This window comes from Talpa occidentalis, unplaced genomic scaffold, assembly GCF_014898055.3.
Source record: "Talpa occidentalis isolate TD23 unplaced genomic scaffold, MPIMG_talOcc4v2.1 talOcc4.11, whole genome shotgun sequence".
Taxonomy (NCBI): domain Eukaryota; kingdom Metazoa; phylum Chordata; class Mammalia; order Eulipotyphla; family Talpidae; genus Talpa; species Talpa occidentalis.
Genome location: NW_023601104.1, coordinates 62,960,323 through 62,982,221, shown reverse-complemented (window position 1 = coordinate 62,982,221; position 21,899 = coordinate 62,960,323). Strand labels below are relative to the sequence as shown.

The following is a 21,899-nucleotide window of genomic DNA, read 5'->3' as shown; positions in this document are numbered from 1 at the left end:
GTCAATAGGTAATATTAGGCTTAGCATCCAGACAATTTTTTTTTTCTCTTTTGAGTATCAGAATGTTGAGAACCCATCAGTCTGCCTGTTCTGTTTCCCACTCTGTCTCTGGTGAATCCTCTCACCCTCCCGCACATCTGGCCTGTACCCTGGTTCTTATATAAATAAATAAATCTTTAAAAAAAAAAACCAATGTCACTGAAACATTATATGATAGGATGGATAGGATGCAGCAATTTCAACTCAAATTTGAGAGATTATTTGCCAAGAAGGTAAGTCATTTATGTCTGTTATTGGGCTAAAATGTTCTGATTTTTGTCAGTTTCTTTTAAAATCTAAGAGACATGTTTGTCAAAGAACTGTTTTAAAAAGAATGATGTCTGATGATAATAGTCTTTACCATGAATAATATACTTTTTTATGACAAGTTAAGAATCTCAAATAACTCTGTTTCTATGACAAGTAATAATTATAACAATCTTGGATAGAAATGCATAGTTCTGCCATCCGGTCATTAGCTGAAAACCAATTTTGTAAACAACGGAGTCATTCACCTTATTTAGAGTTTTACAATTTGTTATGAACTCTATTTGGGTTTTTAGGAAGAAATATAAATCTGAATTCTAAAAACTTCCTTGCCAGTACTTTCTCCTAAGTCAACACATATCTATCTAAAGAACAATTTTTAGTTACTTTTTTTTATTAAAGATTAATTTTTTATGCATACAAGAGCTGGGGTACAGGCTAGAGATGCGGGTGGTAAGAGGATTCACTAGAGGCAGAGTAGGGAACAGAACAGGCACACTGACTGAAATACACTGTTGAGGGGAGCAGCGGGCGAGACAGGAGAGGTCTGCTTCGCCATGTGGATTGCTTCCTGGCCAGCCAGGGATCGAACTCATGCTGCAGAGGCTGCGGATAGCTTCATAGTGCAGTGCTTAACCCCTTGCGCCACCAAGGAGGCCCTTTAGTTACTTCTTTGTGTCACAAGTTTACATGAAAATGATAATATTAATAAGACTGAAAACTATTTTTTAAGCATCTGTTGCACAGATCAAGAAAGCAAAGAGGCACAGCTTCTGGGATGAGGTATCTTAAGGAAGGATGCAGAGAGGTAGGTGTGTTCCAAGCATGTCAAGTGTTTAGTGGTAGGTTTGTCCACTCCTGCTGGTTTTTTTGACTGTCATAAATTTAGCCTCAATCACATAGATACATGTAAATTTTTTCCAGAAAATGTGTCTTCATTAAAATGTTGGCCTTTGTTGAAGATAATAGCACCAAAAATCAAGCATTTTTTCAATTAACACATCTTTAAAAATATTTGAAATGTACAGAACAAAAACCAACACAGGGCCAAATTTCATTAACATGTAGAAACAGTGCTTTTTAATAAAGCACCGTGTCCAGCAAAAACTTAACTACTTTCCCTATAGTAAATTAGTATATAAGTATCATGGAAATAGACTTTAGATTGCTAGAAAACAGTAGGTATTCAGTAAATATTTACTAAATGAATATGCTGAATGCTTCAACTCTTAAAACAACACTAGACTATGGAAAGACAATGGGTGATCAGTAGACCACTCTGCTTATGTCTTCAGGTCCTGATGGGTTCAGTTCAAATATGTTGTTTATATGTGATTATTGAAGGCACCAGAGGGTGTAGCAACATAGGTCAGAAAGCACCCACTTCACTATCTACTACACTGCCATTCCTCTCTGAAACCTCAACTACAGAATTGTGGGGGCGCTCTCTGACCATATTCAAACCTCAGTAACTAAGACTGCTTTCTGGTAGAAGAATAATAGACCACTGGGGCAAGACACACCTTAGAAACAGGGTTACATTTATTGATATAGAGATAACATTAAAAAGCAACTTGGAAAGGATGGAATATTTAGTAAATGGTATTGGTGAATAGTGTATCCATTTTGGAACACATTGAGAACTACACTTCAACCTAAACACAAATCAATCCCAGGTCAAGCAAGGACCAAACTATGAACCACAAAAAACATTTTAAAACTCTTAAAAGGATACATGCTATGACATACATGAACCTTGAAGATATTATATTAAGAGAAATAAGGTGGTCATAAAAGACAAATACTGTATGGCTCTACTTATGAGGTACCAAGAGTAGTCAAACTGATAGAGACAGAAAGTATGGTGGTTTTCACGGCCTGAGGACGGGGGCAATAGAGAGTTAGTATTTAATGGGTAGAGTTTTAATTTTACAGGATGTTTGGGAGATGGGTGGTAAATGTACTTAAAACACTGAGTTGTACACTTAAAAATGGCATCTTTTATATTATATTTTTACCATAATAAAAAATTCAATGAAATACTACTCAGCTATTAAAAAAAGATGAAATTTTGCCATTTGTGACAACATGGATGGAACTGGAGGGCACTCCACTAAGCAAATTAAGTCAGAGAAAAAAGGCAAATACCACATAACATCACTCTTGTGTGGAATATAAAGAAACTAAGCAAAGGAACAGACAAGACCCAACCAAAACAAAGCCTTAGCTTCTGACTGCAGAAATGAGGCTACCAGAGAGGGAGAGTGGGTGGGAAAGAAGGGTAGAGGGGGCCCTATGGGGGATGACGAGTATATTGGTTGTGAGTATGATAGCCTGTCATATACTAACCTCAGGAGGACCCACAAACAAAAATGTATAGAATAACACATAAGACAATAGAAATGGAACTTAAACAAAACATAATAGGAAGACCAAAAAAAAAAAAAAATAAGACCAACCTCTCAAAACAAAAAGCAGAAGTATAACAACATGGCAATAAGCACTGAAGTCTAAATAATCACCTTAAACATAAATGGCCTGAATTTGCCAGTCAAAAGATACAGAGTGGCTGAATGGACCTCAAAATAGTATAACCTTCTGCTGTATACAAGAAGCCCATCTTCCCAAAAAGGCAAGAATCAACTTAAAGTTGGAAGACAGTTATATAAGTAAATGACAATAATAAAAAACTATTGATAAGTGTCCACCAAGGGATAGTACTAGATCAAAACATGTGATATATGCACACAATTCAGTTATAAGGAAAGATGGAATGTTGCTATTTATAGCAAAGTGAAAGGAGTTCAAGGGAGCAAAGGAATTCAGAATGACAGAGACAAATATGGACAGAGTGGATGATCTGACAAAGTAAAATAACTTAAAAAATTGGCAGACACAAAGTGGGATTTCTGGGGCTAAGGGGGGAAAGGAAGAAAGGCTCAAAAGGATAGGAGGTGGTAGCTGGGGAAAAAAGTCTTCTCTAGGGCGCATATGTCAGGAAGGTCAGAAAGGTCCTTGTACATTAAGCCATAGTGGCTAGGGCTAAAAGCTGAGTAGCTAGTGTGAACTTGACCTTGACTATGATCCCTAAATGAGAGTTGTTCTGTTGTAAACAGAACCTGCTGGTCTCTTAGTCCTCACCAGGTTGCATCTATTGCTAAGATCTAGAGGGAGAAGCTTGGAGCACCCTAAAAAGTAGAGCAGCTAAGCCAGGAATCCCAGTGTAGGAATAGTGGGCAAAATAAAAGATAGGGGATGGAGGAAGGTACTACTACCCAAGGCTGCTGCTGGTATAGACTCCTGAATGTGATCTTCTGATTTAAAGACCCCAAATAATCAAGGTTAGACTAAGACTAAATATGAGACTATGTGATCTGCCTAAGATGATACAATTCTGGGCAGCAGATTGTTCACATTTAGAGGAAGACAAGAAATAAAGTGTATGTTCCTGTTCATATAGAAAATAAATTAGGGGAGTTCCTGTGTCTTACGTAGCTAGACTCCTTTGTTTAATTTAAGAACTTTAAATTTCTTCTTTTACTTTTCCCCAGAAAGTCATGGGTTAGGAAGAGAGGAAAGAGACTGGATTTAAAAAAAAAAAAAGTCAAACTGGTCATCAGCATTCTAATCTAAACTAACCCTATCAAACACAAAATACAACACAGTAGAGCAACTGAGAATTATACTGCTGTATTAAATTAAAATCTGGGCCATTAGGCAAAGATTAGAGATCTTTGGGGGGAAGGGAGGGAGGAAATAAGGGTGGGTGATGGGAGAGGTGAGAGAGAAAGAGAGAGAAGCATTGGTTATAAATTTAACCATCAAAGTATAATCTCCACACAGGTTGGGCTCTGGGCTTTCTTGCTCTCTGTACTGAGGGCATCTTGGGTGACCACCAAAATTGGAAGCGTATATCCCTCTTCTCTACTCTAGGTAATGGCAGAATCCAAACCATTTAGCAGGTAAGAAGCTGGGAATAGACAGTGGGTGAAGCACCAAACTAGCTAACTCACTAACCTGTCCTCACACCTGAAAAGCTCGGTTGTCCCTCTGGAATGTACCCAGGTGGATAATGGCTGAGTCAACAAACATTTTTAAACATTTTTTAAACATTTTTTTCTTGTAACCCTTTTTCCTGCCTTCCCCCCAAATTTACAGGCCCTATCTTCTCTTGCATCTTTAAAATCCAAAAGCTACTCACTCACCACTTCCATTCCAATTTTCTCTAGCCTGGTAAAAAAAACAAGGGTCATTTCTTAAGTAGATATTTAGCGAGTGTGTTACTGTGCACCAGACACTGGGACCAAGATAAGCTTATTTCCTTTATAAGTGTTCTTGACCCAAAAAGTAAACACACTAATTAAATAGTTATAAATTAGGTAAGCACCAGGAAGGAAATAAATGACAATGGGACGTAAGAAGGTGACATTTAAACTGAGAGCTGAAAGATGAGGTTCTAGATAAGCAATGGATGCTGGCAGGGAACGTCCAGGCAGAAGGGACAACTTAAAGGCGAAAAGACCCATACCTGTGAGAGAAACTGAGAAGTGAGATTTGCCTGGAGCATAGTGAGAGAGAGGAACATGATATAAGATGAAGACGTATGAGAAAGGATGGTTCATGCCTGAACCTATGGCTGATATGATCTACTTTGTTTTAAGAGGATACCCTTGCAGCTATGGAGAATGGAATGGAAAGGGACCAAAGTGAAACCTAATAGAAGAGCTTGCTGCATTGCTAATACAAATAACCTGGAGATTTTATTAAACAGCAGTTTCTGATATAGGCATCTTAGATCCTGCATATCTGTTAAAGCTCCTCAGTGATACTGATGCTGTTGGTCAATGGGCCACACTTTGAGTAGCAAGTTTCTGGGAGACTGAAGTTTTCAGTTAAGACATGATAATGATTCAGAACAAGGTCATCACAATAAAGGTGAACAAAAGCAGGTGGATCTATAATAGTCGTTGGCTTCAGGGAGCTGTTACAGATCCAAAATATATTTCATGCTGAATTGGGGAAAAGGAACATCAAAATGGGTTGCAATCTTCTCTCCCCCCCAACACACATAATTTTTTTAAAATGAAAATTCTCATACAGGGAGTATAAAATTTGGGCAAAAAGCTCTCAACAGGACTACTCAGAAGTCTTATGCAAACGCAAATGAAACTTCTGGACCTGACTTTGCTAAAAGAGCATTTCTTCTCCCTAAATATGTGTTTCTAAATATTCTGTTTACATTTATTGGGACTGTCACTCCCAATCATCCTTCCTAGTTCCTGGGATTCCACCCCCTATCTCCCCAAAGAGGAAAGAATAAAATTAATAATAGAAGGCTGTTGTTCCCAGACCAGCAACATCAAATGAGAATTTTTTATAAAAGAACATTCTTAGACTTCACCTTAAAACCTACTGACTCACACAATCTATGAGTGGGCTCAGTAATATGTGTTTTAACAAACCCTCCAGGTGATTCTGATACCTATTCAAGTTTAAGAAGCACTGAATTAGAAAATAAATGGACATTACCACTATGGATCCAAGATCTTTCCAAAGGAATTTTTCAGGAAAATAAGTACAAGAAGATAGTTGTTGCTTTTTTTTTTTCTTCCAGGAAAATAGGGATCAGAAGTACAAAAAAAGTAGAATACCAGGAACACACAAAAATAGGCCATCTGAGCCTCTCAGGTCATGTGCATGGGCAGCTGTTGCAGACAGCCCTCTCTGTGTACCACTATTATAGCAGGAAGCATAAAGGAAAAGTGGGGGGGGGGGGAGAGGAAGACCTATCTTCTCTTTAAAAAAAAATTGTCAAATAATTTCCAGCCTTAAGTGGATATTTGGTTATTTACCTCAATATGTGGAGATTTGCCTTTGTGTCTCTCCTTCCTTCTAGACATGATGATGAATTAGGGGTATGAGGATGAAGGAATGTGAGCATCACCTAAGGAGCTTTTTCAAAATATATCTCTGATCTGCCTCCCCTGAGATGTTGGTATAGGAACGTGGGTGGACCAGCACATAAATCTTGAGAAGTCTTCCTGTGATTCTAATCTACTTCCAGCCTCACCTCTCCTCACATTCCCAACCATCCTAGATGCTTATCATTGTTAAGAGAAACTATCAGGGCCTCCCTGGTGGCGCAGCGGTTGAGCGCTGGGTTGCGAAGCTGCCCGCAGCCTCTGCAGCGCCGGTTGGATCCCCGGCTGCTCCCCGGCCACAGGAGGAGGGTCCCACATGGCTGCAGACCTCTCCTGCCGCCCGCTGCTCCCCTCAGCAGTGTACTTCGGTCCTTCTGCCTGCTCTGCTCCCCGCTCTGGCTCTGGTGAATTCTCTCACCCTCCCGTGCTTCTGACTGTACCCTGTGCTTGTATAAATAAATAAATAAATCTTAAAAAAAAACTAGAAATGAGATTTTAAAAAAAAAAAAAAAGAGAAACTATCAGGATCACCAAATTTACCTTCTGTCCTCCTAGTATTTAGTAACATGCGCCTACTGTGGCTTACAATGCATTCCTTATGAGATATGGCCTCTGCCCTGGAGGATTTTATATTTTAATTTTCTACATTAAAAGAAAAACAACTAGTGAAAAGCACTAGGCTAAAAGTATTATACTGTATGAGCAATGTACTTTATGAACAGTGCGAACTTTATACTTTATATATGTACTTTAGAACTATGTAATTTGGAGAAAATATCTGGTTTCCCACTCATCTTCATAAAGTCATTTTCGAATACCAGGGCCAGATGCTCTAAGCTACCAAAAGGACAAATGTGCACTCACATCCCACTCATGCAAAAAACACAAAAAGGAAGAGTAACAGGGTTTTACGAAATGTGTCTGAAAATTAGCAGTGAGTTAGGACCAAAGCACCTAAGAGCAAAAACAAGAAAGGTCTTTTAATTAGGAGTCACTCTTGGGCTTGTGTATAACTCATGTTTCTCCACTGCTTTCCTATTGCCTAATTCTTAGTCATTTGCTTCTTTTTCATTCTTCCAGCAATGGATAAGTAGGACAGGGGGCACAATGGTAAATAAATTTCAGTCTAATTTGTACTCAAAAATGAAAGGTGTAGTGATGACAAAACTTCAAAGCGTAAACTCATGTCATGTAGGGATATGGAAGTTAATTCCAAAGTATATTATTAAGTGGGAGGGGACACAAGGTGAGAATAGTGTGTATTACAGTCATTTTTATTGAAAGCGTAACGTTTGAGGAAAGCACATAAGAAAATAGTCACATTAGTTGCTCTTGAAAAGATGAAGTGGGTGACTGGCAGAACAGGGTAAAGAGTATTCAATGGATAACCTTTTGTATTTGGATTCTTAACCATATGTTCGAATGACCTGTTTTTAGAAATAACATTTTTAAAAGTACTGGCTAAGAGGAGACTTAAAAATCTCAATCTTTCTTGTATAAGATTTTGTGATATAATAGAAAAATAATTGTTTGAAGTTAAAAAAAAAACAAAAAAACAACAACCCCAAAACCAACTTAGTTCCAAAGCCTGGTCTGCTACTTACTAGTTTTGTGACTATGGCCAAGTTCCTTAGGTTAGCTGAATTAGTACAACAAAAGCTACTTTGTGAGGGTTAGTTAGACATTATATAAAACTGCCTGGCACTTACTAAATGGTAGCTATTATTCTGTGGATCTCAATTATCACTGCTATCCTTTATCACCAATCACCACTTGGATGTTGATTAAAGGGAACCTGAGGTATGATGAGGTCTAAGAGAGTCTAATAGATATCAATTACCTACCTGTGTGTGTGGAGGGAAAACAATCACTTTTTAAAAAAATATATTCAGGTACTTTTTGGGTCTTCAGGTGCAAAAGTCCAAGAGTCTTTTAAGGGTTTTTTTTTTTTTTTTTCCTTTTAAGGCTTTTTACAGATTATCCCAAGAAGTCAAGCAATTAATGGCATTTAATGTTACCAACTCCATAATGCAATTTCATACTGGTTCTCCTGTCTTCCTTGCTTCACTCCCTTTCCTATTCATTTCTTGGAACTGTTTACCCTAATAAAGTCATGACGCATAAAATTTTACCTCAGGCTATGTATATTTTGTGGAGAAACCTAATTTAAGACTGGGGCCTACCTAATACTATTGAAAAGTCTTGGACTCATGCAGCAGATTCTATTGGTGCCCTGACCACATGCCTTCAGGTCTTAATATATTGCTTTCCAGACTGCCAGCATTTACAGCTCTTGCTTTGCAGTAGGATTTATCTGGCATTCTCAACCAATATTTTCTCCCACTCTATAGGCTGTCTTTTAATTTTCTTGTTTGCAGCACCAAAGTTTTAAATTTTGATGAAGTGCAGTTTATCAAAAATTTTTTTAATCACTTATCCTTTTGGTGGTGTATTTCACATATCTAATTACTTGTTCCTGGTGATTTGATCCTTTTCTCCTTTCTAGTGACCCTCTTTATCTAGTAATGTTTTTTGTTTAGAAATTTCACTTTTTCTTATGTTGTTTATACTAGTTTTATGTTGCTTAGTACTTACCTAATATATCTTTTACATTATTTTATTTTCAACCTTTCTACATTCTTTTTTTAAACTGTATCTTTTATGAAGACTGGAAACATTTACAGACTTCTTACTCAATCCTGCCTCATTACTGTGAAACAGATATCCCCGAGCAACACTGCAATAATGCTTGTGATAAAATATGCTTAAATTATATCTTACATGAGACATTGCAATATCTCATGTAATAGTATGAGATATTACAGCTTACATAAGAATTAGAGGAAACCAGAAGTTATAGTTTTAGAATCTATAAAAAAGAGGAGGCTTCAAACAGTGCAATTTAAAGCAAGAACCAGTAAAACATCCAAGGCCTGGCTTATAAGGACCTGAAATGCCCCAGAATAAGACTGTAAAAGATATATCTCATCCAGAACATAAAAAGCAAGAGTTAGAGATCAAGTCATTAGCATTATTTTGATGAGAAATGACATATCATAGGTAATCTGTATTCTGAGAGTTCTGTATGCTATTTAGCTTCTTGTGTATGCTCTGTGCTGGTCAACTATGCCAACACGACTCTCTTTCCCAAACCTGTTCTACCGCCACTATCCCTTATGTAAATAACAAAATAACGACATCCACCTATTTGCATAAGGAAAAAAACTGGAAATCCTCCTCCATTAATCCTTCCCTTACAGTTAAATCCTACTGATTCTCTCTCACATAGCTCTTAAATCAGTTCACTTTTCTCTCCTCTTCTCTGCCAACCCTCTAATTCATTTCCTCCAACTGCCTCCTAACTGGTTTCCTCACATAAATTATGTGTGTATCATCCTTTCATTTATTCTGCAAATAGTTTCTAGAATGGTTTTAATGCAAATGATTGTGTCACTTCCCTGTTTAGCTATGAAGTCCAAAAGCAAACAAACAAAAACTGTGATGACTTCCTATTACTCTGGGAATGACAACCAAACTCTCACTAAGTGTCCTCACATCTGCATCCTGTCTCTGCACTGACTCCACGGCAGCTTTCCTTTCAGCATTTCAAAATCAATTCAGGCCTGTCACCTCCACCTATACCACTTTCTCTACTACTATTTGCTTGGCCAACTCATTCTTTTTCCTTTAGCTTTGGTATCTCCCAAACCCACTCTCACCCTGTTGATAGTTTCCTTTGCATTCTATACTACTACTGCACAAACTCTGTGCAGTGCTGTCCCGCTGGGCTCTATTAAAAGTTCTATGAGGGCTGGAACCATGGTGGGATCTTAATATCTGATGAATGATCAACACACTGAAAGGAAGAAGGATGATTGAACAGAGAATCTGTGATATGAAAGAGGGATGTGATGTAAACCTCTAGTTCTCAGGTAGAAATCTAATGAAATGCTCCTTTTGGAGGAGGACTAGCAAGTAACATGGTGAACATCGTTTTTGAGGGCATGAGAACTGTTTCTTTTATTATTCTTTATTTTTTCTTTTGGTCAGGTTTCTGCTAGGATGAACAGGGCAGGATTTTGATGTACTCAAAACAATTTAGCTAAATGCAGAAGGCAGATAATATCTAACTCCATTGTTCAGATAAGGAAACAGATTCAGAGATCGAAATTACTACCTAAGGTCTTAAAGCAGCTTGGTGACCTTTGAATGATGAAGATGCCACATGTTTTCTGTGTTTGACATTGAGGTATGGCCACCATTCCGAAATTTGATTTTTTTGGTTAGAAAAGACCTATCATTAGATAGTCTTATACTGGAAAATAAATCATTCCAAATTCCAAAATGTTTCCAACTGAATGCCATCATAATGCAGTTGTTCTTCCTAGTCTCAAAACAGAAATTTACCTCATATGAAACAGATCATAACATGATCTATTAAACAAGACTTTTTATGCACCAAACCACCAAGTTATCTACACTGTGAATGTGCACTTCTCCCTAAAACATAGCTTCCTAGCAGTCATGCCTTTTTCTTTAAACATTATTTTCTAACTGTGTGACTAACACTGATAAATTTGTGACAAGAGTCTTCCTTGGTGTTTCATCAGCCTGTCACCACTTTCCCTAAATTTGGGTAGTTCTAAGTGAGTGATCTTTCAGAAACACTCCTTACTGGTGTCTGGGTGTGACCACACAACCTAGCCAAATGAGTATTAGAGAGTCCAGCAAACTCTTTGGAGTTGAATGAGGCTGATTTCATATTTTTTCTTAAATCACAGTCATCTAATTATTAAGACTTGGTCATTTTAAGGAAAAAGTGACGGAATTTACTCAAAATGTTTGTGCAATGTAGCCTAATCCTATGGTAACAAAGTAAATAACTGAAAGAACATTTTTTTTCAGTGGAAGAATCATAAGTGTATGACTAAGAAAGATCTCCACTCCTATTATACCTTACATCTCACCAAATACTTGAAGAATTACCCAAAATATTTTTGAGCCAGCTATTTAATGCTCAACAAATTTAAATGTTTGAGGATATAACATTTTATAGAGTTTAGTTTTTCTTCTTTCACATTTTCAACATAGAGAAACACTACATGAATTATTAGGCAATAATGTTGCATTTAACAGTCATCACTAAATTACTCTTCTGTTTTTATCGAGTACTTTTATATGTCTAATCACTTTAGAGGCAATGATAGAAAGGGAATAAAAAGTAAGACATGACTAAGTTTAACAAACAAATGGAAAGTTAAAACTAACATTAAAGGCACAATTAGGCAGTGATAAACAGCAATCTGTAATCAAGTCTTGGATTGTTCAGTAGTCACAGGATGTAGAGAAAAGTTTGGAGAAAGAAAAATCTTTTAAGGAAATTGAGAACGTTTGTAATATTTCCTATCATGATTTTTCTTTTCCAAAATGTAGATTATGAAATCTGGATAAAAATTTTACAACCAGGGCTACTTTATTATTTTAATTTTTTTTCATGGAAAAATTTAAACATACACAAAAAAATAGGAAAATATACCTTTATACACACCACCAAGTCACACTAATAGTTTTATTTTTTTGGAGTATTCTTTCTTGAGATATGTATAAGCTCTCTACCCTTAAGAATTTATCTCAAATCACCTCACAAAGTCCTTCCATGACCATTCTATTCAAAACTGCACCCCTAGAAATCCCTTTACCTCTTCCTTTATCTCTCACATATCACTGTCACCCTCTAACTTCAAAAATACTTATTTCTCATCTGTTTGCAATCCAATGAAGTACACAAAGGCAGGAATTATTAAATCTTTATTAGTATATTCCAGTACCTAACACAATGCCTGATACTTATACACAGAAGGGCTTAATAAACAATCAGTGAATAAATGAATATGTCTTCATAAGGGGAAATGTCCATGATATAGTAAGGTTAAAAAACAGAAAAGCTGCAACACAGTTTGGATAACACTACATGATGCTGGTGCGGGTGGGGTAGATTGTGACAAAGGTAGTAACACTCACCAAATAAGCCTACACTCCACATTCCACACTTCCCAGCTTACTTGCAGTTGGGCAGAGCTATGGTTACTAGTTATTGGTAATAAATCACAAACGGAAGTGAATATGTCAATTTTGGGCTGCGGTAGTAAGAAGTCCATGTGTGGTTTTATTGTCTCTTTCTTTTACTGTTATGGTGACTAAGAGGCCATGTATTGCAGAGTCTGACCACAACAGGATGGAATCTCTAGTCCCCTGGGTCCCAGAATGACTGCATGAAGAAACCACCTAGTGAATCTGTGTAAGACATGTAGCATTAACAAGAAATAAATTTGTTGTTTTAAACCATTGAGATTTTGGAGGCTGTTTATTAATACAACGTAATCTAGTCTATCCTGACAAATTCATGTACAAAACTAGTACTTATTAGGCACTTATTACATGTCCCAGCTATGCTTTATATATTATCTTATTAAACCCTGTAAATTCTGTAAGCCAGTGATGAAGTGAGATAAGAAAAGTGAGGCAGTGTGAAGACAGATAACTGGTCCAAGGCTGCCAGCTGAATGGAAAAGACGGAAATGGAGCCCAGGCAGTCTGGAGTAAGATGCTCTAAGCTGTTAACAGTAGTTATTCTTGAGGGCAGTATTACGAAGATGTACAAATCTTTGATCTGCATTCCTATAATATTGCAATTTGTTAAATAATCATTCATTACCTTTGCAGTAGCTAATAAACAAACTGATAAAGTATAATGTTAGATGATCAGAGACTATAAATTCTGAGATGAAAATCAAGTGACCACAGGAACTTGGTGTAATCAAGGAATGTCTAAAATCAATTCTCCTACTATTTTTCAGCAAACCTGGTTTCATGAATTCCAGCCAATAATAAGCAGAGTCATTTTATATTTCATAATAAAATTAATTCATTTCCCGGAGGACAAGTACTTGGACTCCTACTTATTTTAATTTTTGGCAAGAAAGGAGTTAATAAAATGTCTGTGCCCATAGCAGGAGGACAGCTATAGTTCTGGGAATGTTTTGCAAGTTTTCCAGTACTTGATAGTGCTCTTTAAAAGAAAAATAATAAAGAGCAATCCCTTATGGCTAAAAATAGCTTTATTAAATGTGTATTTTAAATGTTCTATTTAGTCATAACATAAACTACATATGGCATAATATATGATAATGAAGTCCATAGGTAGTTTTTCTAGCTCCCTAGGATCTAAGTCCCCATTTGGGGAACTCAATAATTGTATGACACTTAACAGGAGGAAACCAAAGGCCAAAATACTGGTTTTCTCAGACACTGAGCAGCGAGGTGGCAAACTCAATCAGCTCTTCCCATAGCATGACCTTGGCTGTGCGTCTGACTACCTATCTCTTGATTTCTATCATTTTTTTGAGCCTGGCTCTCCAGCCTTTCCACTGATTGTGTAAACTAACATTCTGCCCAGAGTTGGTTTCTTTCACTTGGAAGCAAGAACCTGACTATCAATCAGTAGTTATTGGCAGTTATATATTTGAAGGCACAGTATTTAAGAGAAAATGAGCCACTTTCAAAGAGTTAAACAAAATCTAAATTGAAAATATGATCATAAACACCGTAAAAACACTTTGACTAGAGATATTTTTCATGCCACCACATTCCTCCCAGATTTGATCTTTTGCTTCCTTTCCAGGACTTTCTGTCATATCTGAGTATTCCCTAATTCTACACATAAATATCTCTAAGCTTAATTTCTAGATTCTTTCATTTATACTATCACAATTTTAAAGAGGTGTCATTATATAACATGATCCACATCAGTAAAAATACTTTAAATTTGTGGCTTCACATTATAGAAAACAAATTACTTATTTCATTAACTTAAGCCCAGAAGTCTACAACAGAAAACAAAGCCTCAACATAAGAAAATGAGAAATATCTACATTTCATGCCCAGTGTCAACAATAATACCTATTTTATCTCATGGTATTTAACAGTCAAAGGAAATAACTGAAGAATATATTTAGACAATTATTTTAAGGTACACATTTCAACAAATCTTACGATACATCCATTGTAAGACGCACCTTTAGTTATATACCACAAAAAAAAGGAGAAATGAGGCAAATTAAAAACTGTAGCACATGCTTTCTTACCTTGTGGCGCTTTTATTTTTAACACCTAGTAAAAAAGCTCTCTTATACTTAATTAGACATGGATTATTATATCCAATTCTTGTGCAAACATAAAGAGGAAAATATAAATTAAAGATTTTCTAAAAACTTCTCATTGAGTCCAATACTCACTCCTAAATCATTTCACAACTCAAACACTGCTATGCGTGTAATGGACAGGAATATTTTACCATATAATAGCCATATAATATCATTATCTGTGCTATTAAATGACATAGCATTTCTTCTCCCTTCTCACCTTCTCCTACCGACACACTTAAACTACAGCTATATACAGAACAATTCCTTCTGAAAGAAATCCAGAAACTAGCTGAACAACTCCTACACATCAGGCAAACAAGAAAAACCCACATTGAAATGGATAGGACAGACTGAGTTACAATCTTTACATAAACTCTACCCCTGGCATGACGACACAAAACTAAAAGGTTCTACTCACAACTCCTAGATTCTCCCCGAGGCACCCACACATTGGTGCCTCAGCTCCTAAAACTTCCAAATGAGATAAATGCCCAAAATATCTAGTTTTGAAATCCAACAGGACTTATATTTTCAAGGTGCTCATGGCTATAGTGAACTAATAGTTATTAAAAAGATCACCCAGATTCACCATAGCTAACCTTCCAGAACTCGGCGCAGAGGCAGCAAAACAAAACACAGCCAATCTTTCCATGAAAGAAAACCATTTCTTACCTGAAAAGTTTCAGGTTGAGGGGAAGGCTTCTGGCACCAACTGCAATACTTTCCGGAGACCACAGACGCTACTGGCTGCCATCTTCCTGCTCTCCATCTGCCTCCTTCCAGGTCGCTGGTATCTCCCAGAGAGTAGCTGATCACATATGTGGTTGCTGTCCAGAGGACACTGCTTGGCTGCCTAGCTCTGGTGGTGAGCAAGGCTCTGTTCATGCATCCTATATGCCTGTAACAAACAGATAAATAGTTCTTACCTGATCATCTTCCCAGGGCACAGAATAGGACTGTGAAGAGGAGTATCTGTTTATCTTAAAAGCTGCAACCTGACGGGCAAGTTTCTAATTTAACACATATCTAGGGACTACTGTAATTGTCTCTGGAGAACAGACAGGCCAGCAGCTCCCTTCTTCACACTCTTCCTCTGCCAAACTCCAGGTTGCCAGTGTTTCTGAAAAATGAACTTATGCATATGACCCATGCTCTGGCTTTTGTGGATACCACCCTGAAGTCATATCCCTTGATAGCATATAGCTCTGCTAACCAACAGGACTGTGTTCATGAGTTCAACAGGAAGGTTGCAAAGGAAGAAACAGTTCTTAATTGTCTATCCCCCAGGTCTCATTGCAGAGAAAGAAAACAGAATCAACCATCCCCCAATCTTCCCTTGAAAGAGACATATTTACATACTTTTAAAAAAAGACTTATTTTTATTTATACAAGAACTGGGGTACAGGCCAGAGGAGTGGGAGGATGAGAGAATACACCAGAGACAGAGTGGGGAACAGAACAGGCAGATGGGCCAAAAACACTGCTGAGGGTAGCAGCGAGTGAGATAGGAGAGGTCTGCCGCACCATGTGGGTAGTTCCCTGGCCGGCCAGGAATCGAACCCACACTGCAGAGGCTGCGGACAGCATCACAGAGCTGCGCTCAACTGTGCCACCAGGGAGGCCCCATATTTACACACTTTAAAAGATGCAATCTGAGGGTTTGGTTTCCAATTAACCTGCTTCTAGTACTGACTCAGAGTCTACTCTCTGGGAAACTAACAGGTCTTGGCACTCAACTACTCAATTAGTAGAAGCTACTTAGAGCAAGGAAGGTAGTTTGGATAATCACAAAGATTTGAGAGACAACTAAAAGCTAGGGCCGGGCTGTATGGTACGGTTCACTTATAATAGACCATTCTTTCAATACTGAGAGAGGCGGCTGTTTCATCTAATATACAGAACCAACCCAGAGTGTCCAGGAAAATGAAGAAAACAATGACATGTTCCAAATGAAAGAGCAAGGTAAACCTCAGAAAAGAGCTTTATAAAATGAAGTGGTTAACTGATAAAGAAATCAAATAATAGTCACAAAATGCTTACTAAGATCAGGAGAACAATGCATAAACAAAGTGAGAAGTTAACAAGGTCAGAAAGTATAAGAAAGCACAAAGAGAAGTCATAAGGCTGAAAAATTAAAAAAATTGAATAGAAGGGTTCTACATCAGACATTATGAAAGAGAAGAAAATATCAACAAACTCAAAGATAAGTGCAGTGAAATTCATCCAGAGGTACAAAAGATAAAAAGAAAGCAAATGAGTGAAGATAATTTAAGGGAATTATGAAACATTAAGCAGACCAACATTGGCATTATAGGACTTGCAGGAGGAGAAGAGAGTGTAAGGGGGCAGAAAACTTATTTGAAGAAATAATAGCAGAAATTTCCATTACATGTCTCCAGATTCCAGAAGCCATCCCAGAGACATCCAGATCCTAGAAGCCCACAAAATTCCACATAAGAGAATCACAAAGAGACCCACACTAAGACATATTACAATAAATCTGTCAAAAGTTAGACAAGATGATTTTAAAATCAAGAGAAAAATAATTTGTTACATACAAGGGGACCTTCAAGAGACCACTAGCAGATTTCTCAGCAGAAATTTTGCAGGCCGGGAGGGAGTGACATGATATATTTAAATTCATAACATAAAGTGCCAAGCAAAAATGCTCTCCCCAATAAAGTTATCCTTCAGAGTTGAAGGGGAGAGAAAGTTTTCCAGAGAGGAAAGAACTAAGAGTTCAACCTGCCTTAAAAGAAATGTTAAAGGGACTTCTTTAATCTGAAATGAAAAGGCACTAGTTAGTAACAGGAAAACATATGAAAGTATAAATCTCACTGGTAAAGGTAAATATGTAGTTATATTCAGGATAACCTAATATTGCATGGGTAGTGGGAAATTAAAAGAGAGAAGTGGTAAAAATAACTAGAATCACACTAATTTGTTAATGGATACACAAGATAACAAGATATAACTTGTGACATCAAAAAAATAAAATATGGGAGGAACAGTAAAAATGTAAACTGCATTGGAAAATAAAGCTTAGTTATCAACTTAACACATACTGTAACAAATAAGATGTTTAAGGAATGTAATCACAAAGCAAAACCTACACTGGATACATAAAAGATAAAGGAATCTAAGCATACCACTAGATAAAATCATCCAATTACAAAGGAAGAGAGCAAGAGAAGGAACAAAGGAATTACAAAACAGCCAGAAAACATTAGCAAAAAGGCAATAAGTACACACCTGTAAATTATTTTAAATGTAAAGAGACTAAATTCTCCAATCAAAAAAGAGCACCATCTATATGGTGACTACAAAAGACTAACTTCTTATGTAAGAATATACAACAGACTGAAAGTGAAGAGATGGGCAAAGATACACCATGCAAGTGGAAACCAAAAGAAAATTTCAATACCTATTCTTACATGAGAAAAGAGATTTTAAAACAAAGACTGTAATGGGAAGCAAAGGAGGGCATTACCTAAAAACAAAAGGGTTAATCTAATCAGAGGATATAATATTTATATGCATCCAACACAGAAACAACTAAATATATAAAGCAAATATTACAGACCTTGGAGGGGAAATACAGCAAGCAATTATACCAAAGGATTTTAATACTCCACTTTCATCAATAAACAGATCATCCAGATAGGATATCAATAAAAAAACACTGGACTTAGATGATATATTAGATCAGATGGACTTAATAGATATTTAAAGTACATTTCATGCAAAAGCATCAGAATATGTATTCTCAAGTGTACATGGAACATTCTCTAGAATAGGTCATATTCTAGACAAGTCTTAAACAAATTTAAAATCGAGGTTAAAATCATAACAAGCATTTTAAACCACCATTGTTTGAAATTAGAAATAAAATTATAAGAAGAAAATTGGAATATCCACAAACATGTGGAGATTAAACACATGCTACTGAATAATCAATGAATCAAAGAAGAAATCAAAACAAATGAAAAATAACCTTAAGATGAATACCAAACATACCAGAAATTATGCAGTGTAGCAAAAACCGTGTAAGAGGGATGTTCATAGAGATACCTAGATTAAGAACAAAGAGTGCAAAAAACAACCACCTGCCTTTACACTGCAAAGAACTAGGATAAGAACAACTAAAGCCAAAGTTATCAGGAGGAAAATAAATATCAAAGTGGAAATGAAATAGACTAAAAAAGACAATAGAAAAGAACAATGAAACTAAACTGTTTTTTCTTTGAAAAAACTGACAAAACTTTAGCAAGACTCCCCAAGAAAAAGAGAAGATTCAAATGAATAAAATCAGAAGAAACATTACATCTGATACTACAGAAATACAAAGGACCAAAGTGACTACTATGAAAATTATACACCAACAAATTAGATAACTTAGAAGAAATGAATAAAATCTTAGAAATATACAACCTACCAAGACTGAATCATGAAGAAACAGAAAATCTGAACATAGTCATTACTAGTAAGGAGATTGAGTAATCAAAAAACCTGCCAACAATATCCAAAATATATAAAGCACTCATACAACTCAATAGCAAACAAACAATCCAATTAAAAGTGAGCAGAGGCTCTGAATAAACACTTTTCTAAAAAAGACATACAGCTAGCCAACTGTAGACAAAAAGATACTCAATGTTACTAACAGAGAAAAGCAAATCAAAACCACAATGAGATATTACCTTGTAGCTTTTAGAATTATTATAAAGACAAGAAATAACAAGTGTCAGGATGCTAGCAGGGAGCAAGGCACAAGGAAGGAAGCTACACAACTTTGGTAAATTACTTCAAGTCTCTGAACCTGTTACCTCATTTGTAAAATGCGGACACGTGTTACTGAGTTAATATGCTTTGGAAATCAGCACTCAGCCCTTGTGCACTGCTGATAGGAATATAAACTGGTGCAGACACTATAAACAAGTATAGTGGTGCCTCAAAAAAATTAAAACTAGAACTACCATATCATCTAGTAATTTCACTTCTGGTATTTATCCAAAGAAAATCAAAACACTACCTCAAAAAGACATATCCACCCTCATATGCATTGCACCATCATGTACAATTACCAAGATGTGGAAGCAACCAATGTTTCCATTGATGGATGCAATGGATCAAGAAAGTGTGGCACATCCACACTGAAATACTAATCACACAAAAAGGCAATTTTGCCATGCACCACAGCATGGATGAACCCTGAGGGCATCACGTTAAGTGAATAAGTCAGAGAAAGAAAAATGCTGTTATGACCTCACTTATATGTGGAATCTAACATACCAAAAACAAATACAGAGATCTAGAGATTGTCATAGGTGGGGGATGGTTCATAAGCAAAATGGTAGGGGTCAAAGGGGACAAATTTCCAGTTTTAAGATAAATAAGTTGTAGAACATTGTGACCACAACTAACAATACCATATTTACTGTACTATATATTTTAAAGTTGCTGAGAGTAGATCTTAAAAGTTTTCATCACAAGAGCAAAAAAAATTGTAACTGTGTGTCTATACACGTCAACAAAACATCAGTTTGCAATATATAAATATATCAAATCATGTATGATATTGTGTGCTTACAAAATATCTCAATTATGTCTCAATTTAAAAAAGAATCCATAATAAAGATCACTAGAGGACACCAATATTCCCATTAAACAAAAAGATGAGTGTAATGGCAGGAATGTCACAGAGAAGGTTCTCTATGATTCTAGCAGACGGGGTAAGGACAGAGTCCAAGAGAGTCCTAGAGCCCTTGGTGGCTTTGGCAGGATTTTATTGGGATTTACCAGGTACACAGCAGGCAGGGGTGCTGGGGGGCAGGGAGGCTGGCAGGCCTCCCAGCCCCCAGCAAGTCTTCACTCTGTCTGGGGTCTCTCGCCTTCTCTCCGCCTTCTCTCGGGTTCTCTCTGCTCTCGTGGTTCTCCTGGCTTCTCCGTGACGCTGCCCTAATAAGCCCAGCCTTAGCCCAGGTGTACCCATTTACGCATGCCCACACCCTACTCCAGGTGTCCGCCATCAGGCATGCATTCAGGACTGCAAGGGTCCATCATCAATGCTAATGGCGGGAGGGCAGAAAAGCCTGATATCATTTACTTACCCTACAAAGAGCTTGTTACCTGGCTACCTGGGACTCCTTATTGCAACAAATTCAATAGGCAGAGGAGGGGGTCACTATATTGGCCAGAGTGTCCGCATTTAACTATTATATTAAGGAGACACTAGTTTCACATGGCACAAAGGAGGAAAGCACAAGATGTTTGGGAGTTCCTCTTGGAATCCTATGTTCTGTTGGAAATGTTATAATAGTTTCACTTTTTGCTAAATTATTACATTTACAGATTCCATTGCTCAGGAGACACTCCCTTGAAAGCACTGGGCCAAGAGTCTGATGAGAAAACATGGCTGTATGTTTAAGATGAGAGGTGATTAACTTTAATAGTCATATACAATTTTTCTATGTATAAGGATAAAAACAAGGATACGGATATGGATGCCTTCAGACTCACTGATGCTTGAAGCTGTGAGAATGCATGAATCCGTAAAAAGTTAACTGAAATTTAAATCTCACAAATACGCAGAAACTATAACTGCAGGAAGACTATACACGGTCTTACACCTTCACACAGTTTTAAAATATAATAATTTGCAATTTCAACAAATTGCAATTTAAGGAAAAAACAAGGAAGGGAAGGTACTAGCTACATGACTATGGTAAATTACTTCAAGTCTCTGAAACTGTTACCTCATTTGCAAAATGGGGACACCTGCTACCTAGTTAAGATGCTTTGGAAATCAGCACTCAGAGAAGTTATTTTACTTCTTTTAACCCAGGGTTTCTCAGTCTCAGCAGGATTGCTATTTCAGGGCAGGTCATTCTTTGTAGTGGGGTCCTGCCCCTCATATTATACTATCTTTAGCAGTGTACATGGTCTCTACCCACCTCCACCCTCTGGACAGACTGCCAGGAACACCTCCCGCCCCTCCTGCCCCCCAAAACAAGAGGTTGAAAATGCACCAGACGTTTCCAAAAGATTTGGGGAGACAAAAATCGCCTCAGCGGACTACCACTGCCCTATTCAAAAAAGCGAGAAATAAAGTGTCTGGAAGGGGTAGAGTTAAGTGGCCCCCACCTCCTGGAAGCAGCCTTTGCGACTGAGAAAACTGGAGTTGAGGGGTTTCTAGCAGCCGGTGCGTGGCCAACGTCCTTTCATGAAATGCTACTCAGGGAAGGGGCAGTAAGAGGCAAACTGAAGAGGGCGAGAGGCCGAGGCTCTGGCCACTGAGTCAAAGCAGCCCGCACCAGCCACCACTTACGCTGCTTAGCGGACGCCTAAACCGGCTACTTCCCGGCGCGGGGCGAGGCTCGGGCTCCGGCGGCGCCCCCGCGGGGTGGAGTCGCAGGACTTGGACGCCGCCGCCCGGAGCGCTGACGCCACGGCAGGCCCCGCCCCCGCG

The 21,899-nt window shown here is 37.5% G+C and overlaps 1 long non-coding RNA gene across 5 annotated transcripts in view; it reads right to left on the bottom strand.

Moving 5' to 3' along the window:
* Positions 1 to 21,848, bottom strand: part of LOC119239099 (uncharacterized) — a 108,388-nt gene extending 86,540 nt beyond the window's left edge. For all 5 annotated transcript variants that reach the window (XR_008550022.1, XR_008550023.1, XR_005123746.2 and 2 more), the window contains exons 1-2: positions 21,759 to 21,848; positions 15,104 to 15,329 (exon numbers count right to left, since the gene is read on the bottom strand). This is a non-coding gene — a long non-coding RNA (uncharacterized LOC119239099). The remainder of the gene's footprint in view (positions 1 to 15,103; positions 15,330 to 21,758) is intronic.
* Between the last annotated feature and the right edge of the window lie 51 nt (positions 21,849 to 21,899).